This window comes from Apteryx rowi, unplaced genomic scaffold (genome assembly GCF_003343035.1).
Source record: "Apteryx rowi isolate R43461 unplaced genomic scaffold, aptRow1 scaffold_490, whole genome shotgun sequence".
In the NCBI taxonomy this organism is placed as follows: Eukaryota; Metazoa; Chordata; class Aves; order Apterygiformes; family Apterygidae; genus Apteryx; species Apteryx rowi.
Window position 1 is genome coordinate 27,987 of NW_020450750.1, and position 18,662 is coordinate 46,648.

Consider the following 18,662-nt stretch of genomic DNA (forward strand, 5'->3'; position numbering starts at 1 on the left):
TCCTAGCGATCACAGTTCCCAGTAGCCACGCTCTAAAACAGACAGGCAAGATACACTCCTTACCACATACAGGATCCGTCACTGACCTAAATTTTTTAGGATTTTTTTTTTTTAACTGTAGGCCTAAGCCATGCTTACTTTTTCCCTGACTGTGGACAAACAGTCCCTACTCTAACACAAGCATTTTGCCTCAGACCTCCTAAGTTCAGTACTTTAAATATATCCTTCTTTCAAAAAACAGAGTTCAAACACTAGCCAAACTGAGTTTTCCCCTTCAGACCTTATGTAAGTGGTGCAATCTTGTTCTCCTRCTCTTTAAAAACAAAGTGTGATTAAAATTATCTTTAGTGCTCTCTAAATTATCCCAAGACTATCCAGCAGTTCATATCCTGCTGGGTTTTAAACTGAGAGCAAACATCAGGCAGTTGTAAGCCCATCACATGGGAAGTCACTCCTCCGTGCCAGCCCGGTGACCAGCCATTACCACCACCGCAGAAGTAAAGCACCGCAGTGGAACTCTGCCCTGCAATCCAGCAGACAGTAACGTCTAATGGGACAGCAGATCTTAAAGTAAAATATCACTTATATGCTCAGCTGGAAGCTTACAATTAGCTCACCATTAGATGGTGATGGGAACTGGCAACTTGGTAGTAGCAGCAACAGGAATGCAAATAAGTTCTGTTCTTTCATGTTCTGACATAATTCTCTGTTTAGCTTAGCTTTTCCAAACAAAAGCGTGTGCTTGTTCAGCTTACAAATAGCTTTAATCATCATGTTTTGTCTAAAACAAGGTACAGATTCCTCTCCCCTGAAGATATTAATCTTTCCACTACTGGTTGGACCCAGGGAGACAGGAAAGAGGGCGTTAAGTGCAGAAGCATAGTTAACATCTGCAGTTTAACAGTTATAAACATGTATCAAGATTTCCACTCATATTCTTCAATCACATTATAAGAACTAAATTTTTATTTCATTTATGGGTAATAAATAATAAAACATAAATCCAGACTATTTTAAACACACTGGAAGACAGCAGACCTATATACATTACTAAAAACCACCCCTGAGGAGAGAGCACATGAAGCTCACGCATGGAAGTTTGAAAGTGCCAAATACAAGATCAGTACATTGTTACACTTCCCCACAAACTACAGATACCGCCATTAAAAACAGACAAAACTCCTTCCGCTCCCCCCAGGACAATTCAACCACCTTACTCACCAAGTTATGCTCCTTCTCACAATCGGCTAGGAAAATATCAAGACATACTCTGGATATTTTGTGACTTAGGGAAGAGTTTTTTTTTTTTTTTTTTTTTTTTTTTTAAAGTAAGGTAACTTAATAGCTCACTGCTGTAAGGACAAAAGTCACTCTTCCTGTTTCTTGGTCCCCTCCTCTCCCCCTTCCCAGTATCAGCTCCGGAGTCTGCTAGTCTGCCAGACAGGCTGCCAGAGTCTCTTGTAAGCCAATTCAACGCGCTAAAAATGGCAGAAAAGCACCTCCCTGAAATGGATGGTTTAACTCATTTTAATGATTCCGCCCAGCTCAAAAAAGTTGGATGAGCTCTGCTGCCAGTGTAAGATAAGAAGTAGCAAGTATATCCAGGAAAAGGAGAAGATGAGGGCAGAAACTCCTCCTTTGGGCAACAGCAAGTTGGTACATTGGTTCACCATGTCTTGTAAAATCATACCATAAGCAAAGGGTGTGAAGGACACAGTTAAAGAGAATTAATACAGACTGGGTAAGTCCTCCTCCTATACATGAAAGTTCAAGCAGACTCACTCTATTAATTTTTAATATATATTTTCATTTCTTTAGTACAAATGAAAGTTTCCTTTATTAACACCAAAATATTTGATACAGAAACAAAATATCTGACATGATAATTAAGGGTATTTTCTTTAAGATTCAGGTTAAAAACTCAAACCTTTCTAAACCTAATGGCTTTCCAACAGCTTTGAGAGATTTTGTTCAGTATTTCTGAAAAGTCAGTAATTTTTCAWATCTCCCTCTGCTGATGTCATCCGTAACACTTTGCAAAATATGTACCAGAATGGTCTGAAGTATATGGGCCCAGCTTCAGTTCAGATGTTCACAGCCAATCCAGAAAACCATGAATTTTATCTTCAGAGAATGAAGATGCATTTTTAAACTTTTCAAAGAAAATAATGTGCACACAGTGTTTACAAAGCAACTACGTATTTTGTTCTTGTGCTTTTCATTGCAATGGAAAAAAGGGAAAAATATGAAAAACTCTATTGGCAGATATTTTGGAATTGATTATTGGCATTTCTTTGAGTTATCTGGGGTCAAGGATGGTTGAAATTAAACTTCTCAAATGTAAAAGTTAGATGCTTTAAGTGGATCACAGAGATCTGGCTAATATGCCTTTAGGATTGAAATAACATTCTTCTAGAGTAGTTATTTTTAACTGTTGGTTTGGCAGTCCATAAAAGGAGATTAAGAAAAATCAATACTCCAAACAATCCAAGCATGTGTAATTTCTAACAGATTCCAGCTCCCCAGTAGAAACTTCAGGGGGTCCAGAAATCCAAAAGACTGAATCATTGTTATATAGTAACAAAAAAAGCTGATTTCATGGGTTTAAACCATATATCAGCTACGTGTCTACGCACACATGATGAAGTGGATACAATGGACATTCAGACTACCAAGAAAGCCAATGAAATGAAATTTCCTAAATGGGCTGGGTGGACCAGGTGTAGGCRGAACAGTAATGCGCTGAGCTACCATTTCCACTTAGTCCTTTCCCCGCCCCCCTACAATTAACTTTTGTGAGGAAATTCCTAATTTTCTCAACACCATCCCCAAGAAACTGGCACAACCCAATTTAATTCAACCTGCTATACATCATTAGGATTCACCCAGGTGACACAAGAGGAAAAAAACAAACTTAATTAGATCAATTTAGATCAGTTGCTATAAAATCCATGGATTTTGTTAGTTGGTGTATTTAAACCTATTATCCAATCAATCARTTAGAGAAGACGATAAGGTGAAATAATTCTTAAGCATGATTTGAAAAAAATTAAATCTTCTTATACTTTTTTCTTTTAATTCAAACACCTTCTGTAATCAAGAACAGCACCTTTAAAGCCTTCCTCCAATTTTAGCACAACCTACCAACTGAATAATTTCAGAACTTTTCCAGCTGAAAGATACATTATTAACTTCTAAGCTTGAGGACATTTCCCTTGTTCCTCCAAGGCCAAAGCAATGCATTTTCTTCTTGTACATCTTCACATTTTTCCTATATGTTCAGTAGCAGATAAATAGAAAATGCCATACAGTTTTAAACACTTTGTGTAAGAGAAAAGATAAGGACCACTTAATCACAGTTTAAATATATACAATATTTACTTGTAAAACAGGCTACAGAATTATTCATCCTAGCAAAGCTACAATACAATCACTGTAAACTGAGGCCACACAAACAGACTAGAAATAAGACAGTTTTTAAACACCAAAGGTAATGAATCATTGGGAAAATATTTTGTAGAATTACTTTTAATAATAATGAAGATTTTTAAAGTAGCACTAGATTTTTTTTCTTCCTAGCTCAATATCTCTCAATCTCTGGTTCACAAGACATCACACCCAGTCTGCAAAGCAGCTGTCTTTTTATTTATTTTAAGCACATATACAGCCCCACTGAACAGAAGTGCGCTAATGCCAGAAACACTCAAGAGTCAATTCCTGACTAGTGTCAGCATTTGCAGACACTGCAACTACCCAGAAACTTCAACAGTTAAACAAGAGGTCTAAAAGTTCAAGTCACACAAAAAAATTCTGATGGTAGCAGCATTCAAGTAATACATTTGTAATTACAAGCAAGACCTCACYGCTAGCTGCCAAACAACAGCAAAACATGAAACAGTCCATGATCTTTTTTTTTCCTCCCCTCACAAAGCCAATATTCTCCTAGTTTTTAAAGGATGAAAAATATCATTCTAACCCAGACTGCTCAAAGAAGCAAAAGAGCCTATAGTTTATAGAGGGGATGCCTATGTGATCTTTTGGGGCTTATCGTCAACTAACCTTCAAGAAAACAATCTGATGATTTCTTTGCGCAGGCTATTACGAAGTAACCTCTTCGGTTTTATGGACTTCTCTTCTACTGTACTCCAACTTAAAGTGACTCAAACACTCTAGGTGGGACTCCAATACGTAGGTCTTGAGCATTCCCATATTCCAGCAAACATCTCATCTATTACACATGCACACATATATATTTTTTCCTTGTAGTCTCATCCAAAATTTGTGCTCCACCAGAGTTCAAATTACAGTAATCAGGAAATTCTGCACAAATACAAACTACTCAGCTCCTTCCTGTGAACAGAAATATTTCAAACCTCTTTTCATGATGGATGCTTCTTCACACTGCCGTAGTATCTGAGCATGTTCTTGGGGTTCTTTTTTTTTTTTTTTTTTAATACCAAATTCCTCATAGATCTCCTGGAGATCTCCTCATAGATCTCCTTCCTCTTTGGAGTAAAAAACTCTCCTCAGAATAGTTTTCATTTTTGAATTATGCATGGGAACTAGAAAACTAAAAGTTAATAATTGTCTTACAGCATTATATCACTAGACATCTTCTGAGATCACCTTAGGAAAGATTCACAACATATAATGTGAAAGAAAAAACAACATGCATAGAATAGAGATTAATATAACAATACTATGAAGGACTCAGATGGTTAATTCTAACCAGACATTTCCTCAGGAACTCAGAAAAGACTAATTCCTTTGTTTGGTGCTCAGATACACAATACAATAGAAATGCACAGTTCATTCAGGTTCAGGAGACCTATACAAAACTTTAGTATGTCTTGAGGCAGGAACTGAAGAACAATTAAGTTTGAAAAGAATAAGATGACAGAACAAAACAGTCTATCAACTGATGTAACTCTCAATCCACTGAATTAGAAAATGATAATTAAAAAAACCCACACCAGACTCATTTTTGCAAAATACATCAACAGATGAATCAGTATTCTCACCACACCATGTTATTGGTGACTCCACCTCTCTTTACTAAAGCTCATGTTCCACCCTCCACAATAGCATACATACCTTCAATTACAGGAAGGTACATGTTTCCTTTTATTTGTTAAAGGACACACAGGTCTAAAGAATTCCTTTATTATCTCTATTTAAAAAAGAGGATACTTAAAAGAAGCACCAGGCTATAGTTCAAAAGACTATATTTAACTTCCACAGCAACCCCGAAAAACAAAAGCAGCTAATATCTTTTTCCTGCTACACAGAATGAAAATTAGTAACAATTAACCTGACATAGCATTTCAGTATTAATATTCTGTTAAAAGTAAATTCATATCTTCCAGGGTTTCTGCTTTATTTGGATAACTAATAAAGAGAGCTCACTAGCTATAATGGTTTACCATGACAAATTAAAATATATATATATATATACACACACACACACACATATATATATATATATATGCGCTTCTTGATTAACTTGAAGAATTTAGCAACATGGAAAAACAGAAAATAATCAGCACCCTTCTCAAATGCCTGCACGACCAGTGATAGTCTTCCTATACTCCTCTCACAGACAAGGGGGAAGTCAGTGAGTCATGCTGGCAAACTCTCACTGTTACAAACTGTGAAGGATACACATTCTCTTCTGCTTAAGGAAAAATACTATTGCATCTGTTTAAAAGATAATAAATATTTTTCAGTTAAAAGTGAAGAAAAATATGAGTTAGTAAAGTTAGCAAAATTTGCTGAAGTTCAAATTTAAGCATACAACAGAGAAAAGTATAACTCTAAGGTTCTTCAAAAAGAAATTGCTTTTTCAGCTTCTACTCTTATGAAATTTATTAAACTCTTACTAGACGCTGTAACTTAATTCATTTCTTCACACATCCAGCAACCTGTGCTCTGTGATGATCCTTTTCTGATACAGAAGCATTGAGCATTTCAACATCATTCTGAAAACGTATATAGAATGTGCCCTGTAATAACAACACAGTAAATCATAATGAGAGGTGTGTGCTTCAGGCAGAACACTGAGCCACCCAGGAAGTGCTCTTACACTTACACAATTATTAAATTGTGAAAGCCTACCTGTAACTTATTGCTATGACTCTTTTGAATTAATCCTTTTATTGAAAAACATAAGGGAAGGGATGAATGGGACAGAGGACTAATTTTTCATCTGAGCTATTCTTCTACCATAAGAGTACAATAAAAGATAGGCCTTTATTATTTTGAATGATTTTACTTTTCCTTGGCTCTCATATTCCCCTTCCTCTAAGCATTCCATAGCTTATCTCTTCTCCTAGCCACAATTTTATTTTTTTTTTACTCTAAAGAGCAACTCACATTTATAGTTAAAACCAGGGAGCTACTTTAAAAAAAAAAAAAAAAAGAAAAAGAAAAGAAATGGCAGGATCACTGAAGGTATTTGAGAGAAAATACGACAGCAGAATGGGCCACATTCTAGGAAAGTATCAGACTGACACTATTCCAGGTAAGAAAAACTCCTTGAAATGCTCYAATTGCTTTTGGTTTAGGGGAAGAACACCAAGCCAGGAGCTCTGCATTTTGTCAGAGGTGGCTGTACTGGTCGTGTGTTGTGCATGATCTCACCTGACAGGCTAGGTTCTGCTTGGTAGATAAATCACATCTTCCCAGCCTGCTTCGTTCAGCATGTCCACAGCTCTGCACAGCCACTGTACTGAACTGTGCTTTCCTTACCTTGACCACCTGGCTGCTTCTGCCCACATCCCCCCTCGYCAATACCAGCATGGATAAATTTTTACCTCTGGCACTTATTTCCCTTCTATTCTCAGACCCTTCCAAGCTAAACTGCTTCCCTTTATACATTAAGCTTCAGCTAAAATTAGCTTATAGATCTTCAGTTCAACACAACAAATCATTATTCCCCATTCCATGTTTCCCAAAACAAGGAAACAGGTTGCTGCTTCAATCTAGGATTTTAGTGAATTCACATGCATTTTGGGCAGCAAAAGGCATGGGGTTTCTTTGCTAGAATACTCTTAGCTTGGTGAAGAGGTGCTTCTACTGACCCAGAACAAGATCCCTGCTGTATCATCCAGTGTAAGGACTGCTGTAATTAGCCAGAGGAGTCACCAACAGAGCAGCAACCCACAACACCGCATAACAACAAAAGGTACTCCTTACTGTTGATTCAGATAGGGAGCAAGCACTTTCTACTGAACGGCTTCCTGGGCTGTRTTGGGCCCACTTGAACAAAGCCTTCTGTGACAAGACTGTTCCACATAGTAAATGTCACCTCCATGTCACCCTCCCAGCCTCAGGCTGACAAGTGGGGGGAATTGTAGATTGACAGCTTCCAAGTAATTACAGCCATTCCCAATTCAGCACATACTGGTATTTTCATATAGGTAATCTTCCTCAGCAAGGGAAGGCAGAGTAGAAAAAAATGTAGATTTTGAAAGTCCTCTTTTAACTGTTAAATTCTCTGCCAGATATCCTACCTTGTGTCTCCCCAATACCAGTAACTGCCATCCTGACTAGACACCAAGCCTAGTTATCAAGTAAAACAAAAGCTAGTATCTCTCTCATCAGAAGAAATACATAGCGATGGAGCCGGTTTTACTTGCTGCATTTGTACAACTCCATTTGCAATCTATCTTGCTATGCACAGTTCATGATGAGCAGGGAGATTACAGAACTGCATTCTCATTTGTAGGACTGACACCACACGAATCTTGCTTGCTTCCAGGAAACAGTGAAACACAAAAGGCAGTATAWCCTGGAAGTAGTAGGGTAAATGCAACAAAAGAAAAGAAAAAAAGCAGATGTCCTGGGAATAGCATCTATGTAAGGCTTCTTTAAGRGCAGTAGCTGATCCTGAAAACTTAAGTCTGATTCATTGGGAGCCACCTTGAGAAACCACCCACAAATATCTCCACCTGAGTTACTAAAGCTCAGACCACACCTCCACTGCAGCCTGAATCCCAGCGTGATCCAGGCAGATGAATGATGGGTAAGGCACAACGCAACCCGAGATGTCAATCTAGGTGACATACTAACAGCATATACTGGAGTACTTATGATGGTGTATGCTCTGGTGAACTCCAAGTAAATGTCATCAATGCATACCTGGGTCAGAATCCGACTGTCGCTGCATCCAACAACACAAAGATTATCACAGAACCAAGGCCTGCATCCTATATATGACTCACTATAGCCTGAAGCACCAGAGCTTCACACTGAGCCATTCCCATTCCAGTTGGGTGGGTGTCCTTTAAGGAGAGATTTAGTACATGAAAAAGAGGAAATCCCTCAGCTGGAGTAAGACCTTAAAACAAAAAAAAAAAAACCCACTCTTCATTCTTCTGCTACCCTTTCTTCTTGTTAGCCTGGAACAATATGTKAAGACCTTAACAGAAGTGCAATGACACAGAAAGCTCTGTAGCTTTTCTAGGTTCCCTAGGTTCTAGTACAGGCTTTTAGCTTATACTGAAAGTTAAGCATAGTCCAAAAACATAGAGGAGATGTTCAAGGGAAGTGTGCATGTGGCAGAAAAGAAAAAAAAAAAAAATCTTTGAAAGTAGTAGCTTGAAGAGTGCTAAGACCTGAGATACAAAATGAACAGCCTTTGTCCCCCATACCAACTACCAAAGTTCATTTAAATGCTTATCATCATCACAAGGCTAACTTCTCACAACACAGAAACCTTTCTCCTGCAAGCCTGCCTACGATTTCATATTTGATTTGGTTCTTCTGTATACTGAGGTAGGTTATACTCACACAAATTTTCCTTAAACAAAGGCCTGAAAACAGTTAAATTAAATCTAGTTAGGGGTGGGAAGAGGGAGAGGGGGCTCTGTTGTTTTTAAGTATTTATATCATAGATGTCCTTACCTCATTGTCAGATCAGAAAATACCAGTTATGGCTTTGTTTGCATACAAAAAGTTTTTCATGGCAAAGGTAGGTTATGAATTTAAAATAGAACAACTGATCAAAACAAAACAAAACCACACAGCCCTCATGCAAAGATAATCTTGTCAGTTTAAATTTCTCCATAAAATATGTAGACAAAATGACAGAACTTTTTAGAAGGCTCCTGTCTTACCTGGGTTCTCTCAAAATTATTTGATAATCATCAGTTAAAAAGAAGACTGATGAAAATGAGAGACTGCTAGAGAGAACACATTAAGTCCTAGGAAAACATGAGACAATTAACTTACATTAATTACAACTGACCACAATTTAGCACACTTTCAGATGCCACTCCAAAATCTTTACCTGTCTTGGGGTGAAATGCTCAGACCAAACTGTTATGCCTCTTGGTCTTCTTATGACTGCAGATACAACTGATGTCAGGTCCCTCTAGTTCTTCCCTTCAGCAGTCAGTGACCAGGGATATATCATGATCAGACAACAGTCTTAATAATGTATTTTCAACCATGGAGGAAAGCATGATTTTGAAGTCCAATCTGTGCATGGTAAGGAGGACAACCCCTGATGCTAACCTCACATCCTCAAACAGACAAAATAGCATTTGTGTCTCAGTACGATTCTTCAAGTGTTCCCTTTTAAATCTGTCAGGGTTCTTTTGATCCTCTCAGCTCTCAGGCCTCTTCCTGTCTTGGCACCATCTCTCAACTTTCAAATGCTTGTCAAGAAATAGCTTATCTCAAACTATTCTCTCTCTTCCTGCTAGTTTCCCTCTCCCCTCCTTCTACCTCCTTATTAAGACTAAATCAGCACGATCATGCAGGAAACATGCCAATAACAAAGTATTCTTTGTTTACCCTTTTCCCTCCCACAGGGATTCATAAAGAAACCAAGACTAATAGAAAAAAAAAAATCAAAAATAGGCAGCTTTGACCAAAATTGCACAAATTTCCACTGCTACCTGATGCAAACAGTCAATGAACTATGCTATTTTATACATTTTAAAAAGTCATTCAGGAAAATATTTTAGAGATGCTAAGTTCAAGCGTCTGTTCTGAGAAAGTAGCTAGGAATCTCAAGAAAGGGATGGTGCAAGTAGAGGAACTCATATGAATATACATGAGTTCCCAATAGGGAACTCATATGAATTCCCTATTTTTTAGTTAAAAAAATTAAATGAAATTCAGGAAACAATAGAACTACATTCTTTGAGTGGAGAAATAAATTATCCTTCTACAGAGCTCAGTAACTGATCCAGGACCGTAACAGAAGAGTTTGTGATGAAAGCTGCAACAAGCAATTTGAATAAAAGTTTATGAATCACCTAGTATCTTAAAACCACTGATAGGCTGATGACTACATGAAGAAAACTACAACACCACATTAACAGAAATAAAAAAGCCCCCTCACTTCCAACACTTGTAAAAATCTATTTTCAATGTTCCTATTAAAAAAAAAAGATATAAGATTTTAAAAATAAATATATGAAAGAAAAATTGGAAAAGACAGTAAGGATTTAAATTGAAACAGTATAGTCAGTAAGAGTGTATGTTCAAAATATGATCTGTCACTATTGCTTTAGTGTTGAACATGTATACATGTAATTTAGCATGTAACATCTTACAAATATCCTTAGTATCAGATGCCATATCACTGGAAGACTGTATTTTCATTTACAATAGAAAAGACTGTTATAGCCCTCAGAAAAGCAGCTATTTAGTCTACTGCAGTGCAAAAAACATGTTCTGTGGGTGTTGACCTTTTGAGCAAGACATGACTTGTACAGCATGATAACAGACTAGGAAACTTCATGTTTAAGWTTCCTCTCCTTAAGTTAGTAGGGAGAAATATCCTTTTCTTCAAATAATATATCRTTTTCTTTAAACAGATGTAGAACTTTAAAGCAAAACAGAAACAGCATATAAAAAAATTCTGTTTCAGATTACCATCAGGATATCATACAAAACATATTTAAAAAGCATCTTTCCACTAAACAAAGCTTAAAATTTTCTTCTTGTATAAATGAACTAGAAAACACAAAGGAAGATGTTACACTACTTTCAAAAGACCATAATGCATCTCCAAACAGCTGGAAAAAGTCTAAATTTAATTTACAGCATTCTTGAAGTAAACTAAACACTCTCTCAAGGTCCATATAATTTGAATTGTGAGGCCTGACAATGACTAATTTCAGATGCCTCCGAAGACGCAAGAATCCTGCAACAGGACCACAATTAAAGATGAAGATCATCACACCACCACTAAACCTTCTATTTCTTCTGTACACTTGTAATTAAATGCTTTACTCCTGCCAACAATTCTGATTCAATACAACTATGATGAACAAGTCCAGTTCTTTTCTGTTCCCTTAGAGCTTCAAAACTTGATACAAGTACTCTAGCCATTGCCACAAGGAGATCAGTTACTGAAATCAACAAAAACTAAGTCTCTGAGAAATAGCTTGATCCCAGCAAAGAATAAACACGGTCAATAAAGCGATGATGCAACATGCACATGCATTCCCACTAAGTGAATACACAGCTCGCAGGTCTATTTTTAGAAAAAAAATAAAAGAGGAGGAGAAAATGGGCCTGGCAGAATGTGCATCAAAAGGCAATCCAACAAATAAGAGAAGGAGAAACTGCACCATCCTTGTAGGATCCACATAAATATTCTTTGCACTACAGCAGAAATGTACACCATGCCGCAGAAGGTCAAATATATATCTAAATGCCTGCTAAAAAGGCTAATTGCATGAACACATAAAAAGCTTTAAACTGATTAGCAAACACTGCAAAAATTATAAACTTATTAGCATTCCATAAAACTATACAGTAAAGATTTATACCGTCTTCCCTATCTTTGTAAAGAGTTCTAGGTAAGAAAAAAGAGAAAAATAAAAGAAGAAATCCCCTCCAAGCCATCACATCTACTAAAAACAAGTGTTCTTATCATCTTCACATAATATTAAAAGTCAAGGTTATTTTAGGGCCTTCTAAAATCCGTGATCTTTTAAAATCCTTTCCAGCCTTATCGTATGGCTCTGAAATTCACTATTTATGCTGTTTATTCCTCCCTGCAACAGGGCTGCCGAAGGCATTTATGTCCCTTTATGGGAAAGGCAAAAAAGGATTGCACAGGTCTAAAAGACTGCAAAAATGCCTTCATTTCACGAGATGTGGTAAGCTGAACTAATAGCTTACAACCACTGAGAAGCATAAACCTCTCATCCTTCTCCCCTTGTTTCTGCTCCTGGCTGAATATTCCTGCTGCCTTCTTTGTATGAGCTCTGAAACTCATTACATCCCTCTGTAGCAGGGAGACGAAGAAGAGAAAGAAGATTGTTTTTCTTATTTTCTGCAGAGTCAGCAGAAGAACTGAATGACATTTGAATTGACATGTGAAAGAGCCCAATGAACATCAGCACTGCTGGGAGGGGAGGGAACAGCAGTGAGAAGATTTCCTCCTTTCGAGGGGGCAGCAAACAATTACATCAGCCCAACTATTCACGAAATTACAACCCTAGAGAATCTTTAAAACTGAAGTTATTAAAATATGCGTTTGCATTTTCATTCCTTAATGCTTTGATCCTTGTCCTGGAAACTCTGCAGCACATAAGCAGAGCTTGTCCTCACCGCAGGAGGTTAACACATACCATTAAAGCTTGAACTAACTGAGTCTTCTAAAACCAGCAGAGAGCTACTACTGTGGGAAGTCTGGCATGCCTATGCACAGCAATCACCCAGTTAAGACGGAAGACACAGCAAAGTAGTCCATCTTTGCAACAAAGGATTGCTAAAAAGATTTCTATTGCTATTATCTCTGCCACTACAGAGTGGGTGTGATGTGCTGCACTTGAATAAATTGGGAATCAACAAAGTTTGGATGTGAACTCGAATCGAGCCTTCACCCTGCCTCAGTCACTGGCCTAGCTCTGGGACCTCCGAGCAGCCCCTGCCATCTCTCTGTTGTCTCTCCTATGAAGTGACAAGCTTTTCAGTGCAGCACTGCCCGATGCTAGTTTCACGAGTGGATCACATCAGAGGACCTGATGACACTCTACCCTTCAATACTCAATTTCTTGTGAAAAACTGTTATTATAGTATCACATTTTAGTCAGATTTCTTTAGCTCCTGGGGACTAAGAATGAATCTGAGATCACCAAAACTCTCTCAAGTGTCATGGTAGCACAGAAAACTAAGAGAACATGACAAACGAGAGAGAATTAATTCTGGACTATAAAAAAAAAATTTCAAGTTGGACTTGCTCAAAATATTAAACATAACAACACTGACACAACTTTAGATAGGCCTGGGCAATCCATAAAATAGTTTAGATTTAATTCAAGAAGCTGCTGTTCCCAATACAGCCACAAACCTACCTGATGTAAGAGAGATTTTTGTGAACCACTGCTTTGTTACATTACCTGCTTCTCATTTTTTCCCAAATTTCAAGTCAGCCTGCTAAACATTGTTAATTGCAAAGAAAACAAATGCAAGATTCTCTCAGACTTCCAACCAAAAACTTTGGGGTGTTTTTTTTTGTTTTGTTTTGAGATGACTAGGTCCTGAAACATGCATGCATAGACATACCTATTCTAGCTCATGATAGTTCAGTTCAGCAGTTCCCAGTTTGGAAATTGCCCCCTTTCTGGCTCCTCTACCTCTGCCAGTCAGAGGCCAGGTTAAAACAACAGCAGCACTGCTTTGGGTAGTACACATGAAAATAAGGTTCAACTTCAGTACCCTCATCCTTCTCTCATTCAATGGAGCAAGGAGAAGCTACCCTGTATCCACCCATTTGCAGAACTAGGGGAAGCATTCAGCTGATGGGAAAAAATTTTTTTGACAGAAATGGTTTACAAGTCACATAAACCCTGGGTACCACCTGCAGGGTAGTAATGGCAGCATAGATACCAAACCACACTAACCAAGAATTTGTTCCTACCATGCTACCAACAGTAGCTGTAAATTAGCTTGCATAACTTGAGCATGCCTACAGGAGCTGCAGTCGACACTGTGACTGTGGGGTAGGCATAGCCTCACTGCAACTCATTCCCTTTTCACTCACTCAGTGGGAAAAATTTAGTGCGCTGCAAGGGCTCCCAAATCATTTTCTGCAAGGCCATGTTAACCGCTCCACTGATCACAACAGGCTTTGCCTTTAAACTCTGACACATACCACAGCTATGGAACAGAACTGAACCTGCTCTTCCCAGCCCCACCACGGACTGGCTCGGTTTTGCATGCCATTCAACAAAACAAAGTCAGAATTCACTTTGACTAGGTCAATCTTTTTTTAACTCATATTCTAAGATAGTCATTTACTGAAAGGCAGAATTAGCACGTTCTTTTCAATAACATACGTATTATTAAATATTAATAGATACGACTCATTTCCTATATAAATAATTCTACCAGAAATTAAAAGTGCCTAAGCTTGTATGTATTTTTTTCTTGTCATTGAAACCTCAGAGGAAATTGTCAAGACTTCTCATTTAGCTTTGTAAAACTAATTTTATTTGGGGGGGAGGAGTAAGAAATTACCTCATTTACTGACTTCAAGAACTGTGTTTTTCCCATGTGTTCGTTATACTACCATAATGTCTATCAAAAATTCAGAACATGTATTTTAGATTCAATCACCAGTATTTACAAGAAGAAATACAAGTGTAATATGGTCATTCCAAGTAACAGCAGAACAAAAACCTAAATAGATGGTATGCTATGTTAAAATATTAAGTCACCAAGCAATTTTTATTTGCTCATGCATATTTTAAATAGCAGATTGTAATTGCTTCAAAATGATGGTACCTAAACAAATGTACTCTGCTTACGAAAATCAGATGCATTGCAGACTGACAATTCTTTAAAAACATATCAAAACAGAAGACATTATAACATTTGGACAAAGATTATGAAGTCAGGTACAGTATATACACTGTGGTAGAAGACAAATACTTCAGTTTCTATCCTTGATGGGGGATAGATGATACAAGATTACGGTCCACGTTCCTGAAACACAGCATTTTGTTGTTGAATGCATGTTTAAATAGTTTGCCTCAATACTACTTTTAGGCCCAAAAGCTGTAACATCAGGTCACCAAAATCTTCTAGTTCCGTATTACAGAAACTGTGTTTATTTTGAGCACCRAAATGTCTTTTTCCATATATACTTATGATTGATAGAATACAAACAGTATCCAAAGAACTCATCAAGTTCAACTCCCTGCACAAGAAGTTGTTGAACAGTTTTGAGGGAAGTCTTTAATATATCCTTAATACGAGTCCTATTCTACTTTTAAAACCCTTCCCAAAAAGGAGATTCCACAACCTCAGCTTGTTCCAGTTTTTCTCAACAGCATAATAGCTTTTACTAACTGAATCAAACCTTTGGTACAGACTGTTTCCTYCTTATTTGATGCGGTCACTGACAGAATGACAAAGACCACTCCTTATAAAATTTAAGACTGTGGCACCCTCCTGTCCCCACATCTACTCTTACTTCTGCTGAAACTGAGCTTGCTTAGCTTAATCATTCTTTGTAGATCTTGCTTTCTCCAACCCTTTCTCAACCTTGATGACCATATCTGCCAGACTGTGAAGTCTGCATTTATCTTTCTTAAAAGGCAGTACCCAAAACTGAACAAATTTATTCTTAGACTTCATTAATATCAAGAATTGAATGATAAACTTTTACATTACTGCATCCTATTGCTTACTGTGATCCCTCACAACCCTCAGATCCTTTTTCATGGCACTGTTGCCAAGTCAACTTTTTCCATCTGCGTTATGAGATCTCCTTCCTAAGGACAGTATTTTGTACTTGAATACACCCATCCAATTTATCAAAAACTCCTCTCCTCCAAAACAAAGCATCAAAAACAGGACTTGAAACCCCTACTCAGTCTTCTTCAAACTTTGCACATATTCTATTCATCAAAGATATTAATGACAACACCAAATACAAAGGTGTCAGAACCACCCCATAGTACTACTTGAACTATCCTCCCAGTTTGATGATGACACATAATTACTCCTTGAGAACAATCATCCACTAAATAGTTATAGTATCTAGACTTGGTCCCTTTTCCTCGGCTGTTCCCAAATATTTTAGATTAATAAATAATTTTACTAAGAGCAGCCCTACTTAGTCAGATGGCAGATCTGTTGTTTCAAGTACGCTGTCTGCCTGGAATGAGTACAAAAATGGAGTAATACTCTCCTCGTATATTCTCCCAGCTTCCAACAGTTTGCAGCTCAGCAAATTCCTGAGCTAGAAAAGGTGTTCTGTACACAATATGCTTTTGTGAATTTTCCCTCCATGAATTTGTCCTGTTGCTAATCGAGTCCCTCTAAACTTTAAGTATCCACATGCTTCAGAAAGGATTTCCAAAGCTTAACTAACTACACACTGGGTAAAGACCAATCCCTTTTGTCTGTTTTGAAATTGCCAGTTTAATTCTATGCTTCTGTATCTTGTACTGAGAAAATAAAAAAATTCATCCCTCCTCACCTTTGTTGCATCACTCACAATATTATCATGTATCATATTTCTCCTGTCAAAATTTCTAAAACTTCAAAGTTTTCTTCAGACCAGTGTTATTAAATATCAAGAGAATATGAAGTATTCACAAGCCCCTTTTGTGACCTTGCAGGCCAGGTACAAGAAACCGCTACTTTACCTGGCTTATGTGACTGAACATCAAAACAAAGATGCATAGCGATCCTGGATTCTGAAGGATACAGTATTTAGTGTAGATTATACATGAAAGCCCACTCAAGTCAGAGTACGGGGCTGGGGGATTAGTTTATTACAATTGTACATATTCACAATTTCTGCACACTAATTCTGTCATGTTTTCTAATTCAGATAGCTTTTAAGCCTTGCAGCAGTCTTTAACTACCGTTATATTCATTCTGTTGGCTTTATAGTTCCAGAAAGGCATAACTGTACTTTCACTAAATAGATTAATTTATACACATTTTAAAAAAATCTACTAAAATAGTCAAGCTAAATTTTAATTTCTGTTTTATTAAAATCARTGCAAAGGTTTCTACCTTCTGCTATGCCACTTAGTTTTCATATTTACTCTCCCACCTCTAACAATGAACTTGCTCTTTTCTTTGCAGTTATTTTATAAAATGTACACAATTATCTTGCGCATTAGCACTGTTTTACAATGATATTTAAACAAATATTGCAAGAAGGCATTTGTTTGTACTTTCAGACTTTCACTAGGATAACTTAAATCATTTTTACTGTTACCAGATTTTTTTCCTAGCATTCTTCTCTATTGAAAAAATAAACTGCAGATCACATTTAATTTCAGAGTTTGTTTCTCTCTATTCTCTGTTAATTTGTCACACTTGTAACAAAAGGAAAACTTAACTATGCTGTCAACCTTTGTACTCTGATGACTGCTAACCAAGTTCATAGGCCATTTTACAGCCTAATAACGTCAACTGAACCGTAAGAAATTAGCTCACTTCAAAGAAAGTTCTTTTCCTTCCAATAGCAAGACAGGACACTAATTTTGATGTCATGACATACTACTTCCCTCCACTCTTGTTAAAAAAAAAAAAAAAAAAGCTGACACAGTCAGCAATATTTAAGTGAAATAACAGGTAATAACCATCCATTTGTGCAATCTGTAATCTATTAATTTAGCTATTTTAACTTTATGGGTCTCTTGATGGCATTGGGATTTACTAGCTAGGAATCTGACTAGCAAGTACCAGGCAAGCATCCACAAAAAATATGATACATTATAAATTGTATCCAAGTGATGGCAGATTAAGGGGAAGAATATTTTTATTTAAGATTTCCTATTCAGTAATAAACATAATTAACAGAAATTGAAAAACAGCTTTTGGTAGTATATCATGCTTATGCACACTGATTTCCAAATTTGCTTCAACAGAAGATGTGTTTTAATTATAGTTCAAGTCATACTCTGGAGTATGTCAATGCCGTAAAAAAATTCATTTTCCTYGCAAGGACAAAGCAATGTTTTTGAATTGAGAGGAATTAAAATGAAACCCAGTATAATTTAGCATGTATGGCATTTTACAGGAGATGATGCTAAAGGAACAAGAAAAAGTCCAATGACATTTCATGAGGTAAAGGAAAAGCACTGTAATCTATGATTGTATCTAATAAGGAAGGTCTGGCTATGCTAAAAACCATCCTGATAAGAACTTAAAGGGAAACCTCAGGAATGCTCCCAGGAAGACTCTTCCTGATTCCACATATACATTTAAAAGCTTTCACTTGAAGCTACTGGCTCTAGGCAAGCTTTCAGACCACAGGACCAGTATCTGACTGCTTGGGACGCATCCTCTGCCCTTGTGTTTCTTCTCCCACGTTAATGGTAATATGTTTATTTAATTAAAGAGATGCGTAAGGTGAGATCTACTGAATGCAACTGAAGCTTCTGTTCTCAACGTTTAATGTTTCAAACTCTAATCCTCTCCACTGAAGTATTCACCTTCTGTTTTAGGCTTGCTAAACTTTTAAAGAACTAACTACTGCGTATTATTACAATGCCTACGTTTAATACCACAGGGCACCTACGCTCGCAGCGGCGCTCCGGGAAGCCCCCGCTTCCCCCCACCCCTTTGGGAAGCACGTTACAGACGCAGAGTTACCAGACCCTCCCGGCCGGCGCTGGCGGGCAGCCCGCGGGCACCCCCCGGGCAGCGGCTCCCGACGCCCGCAG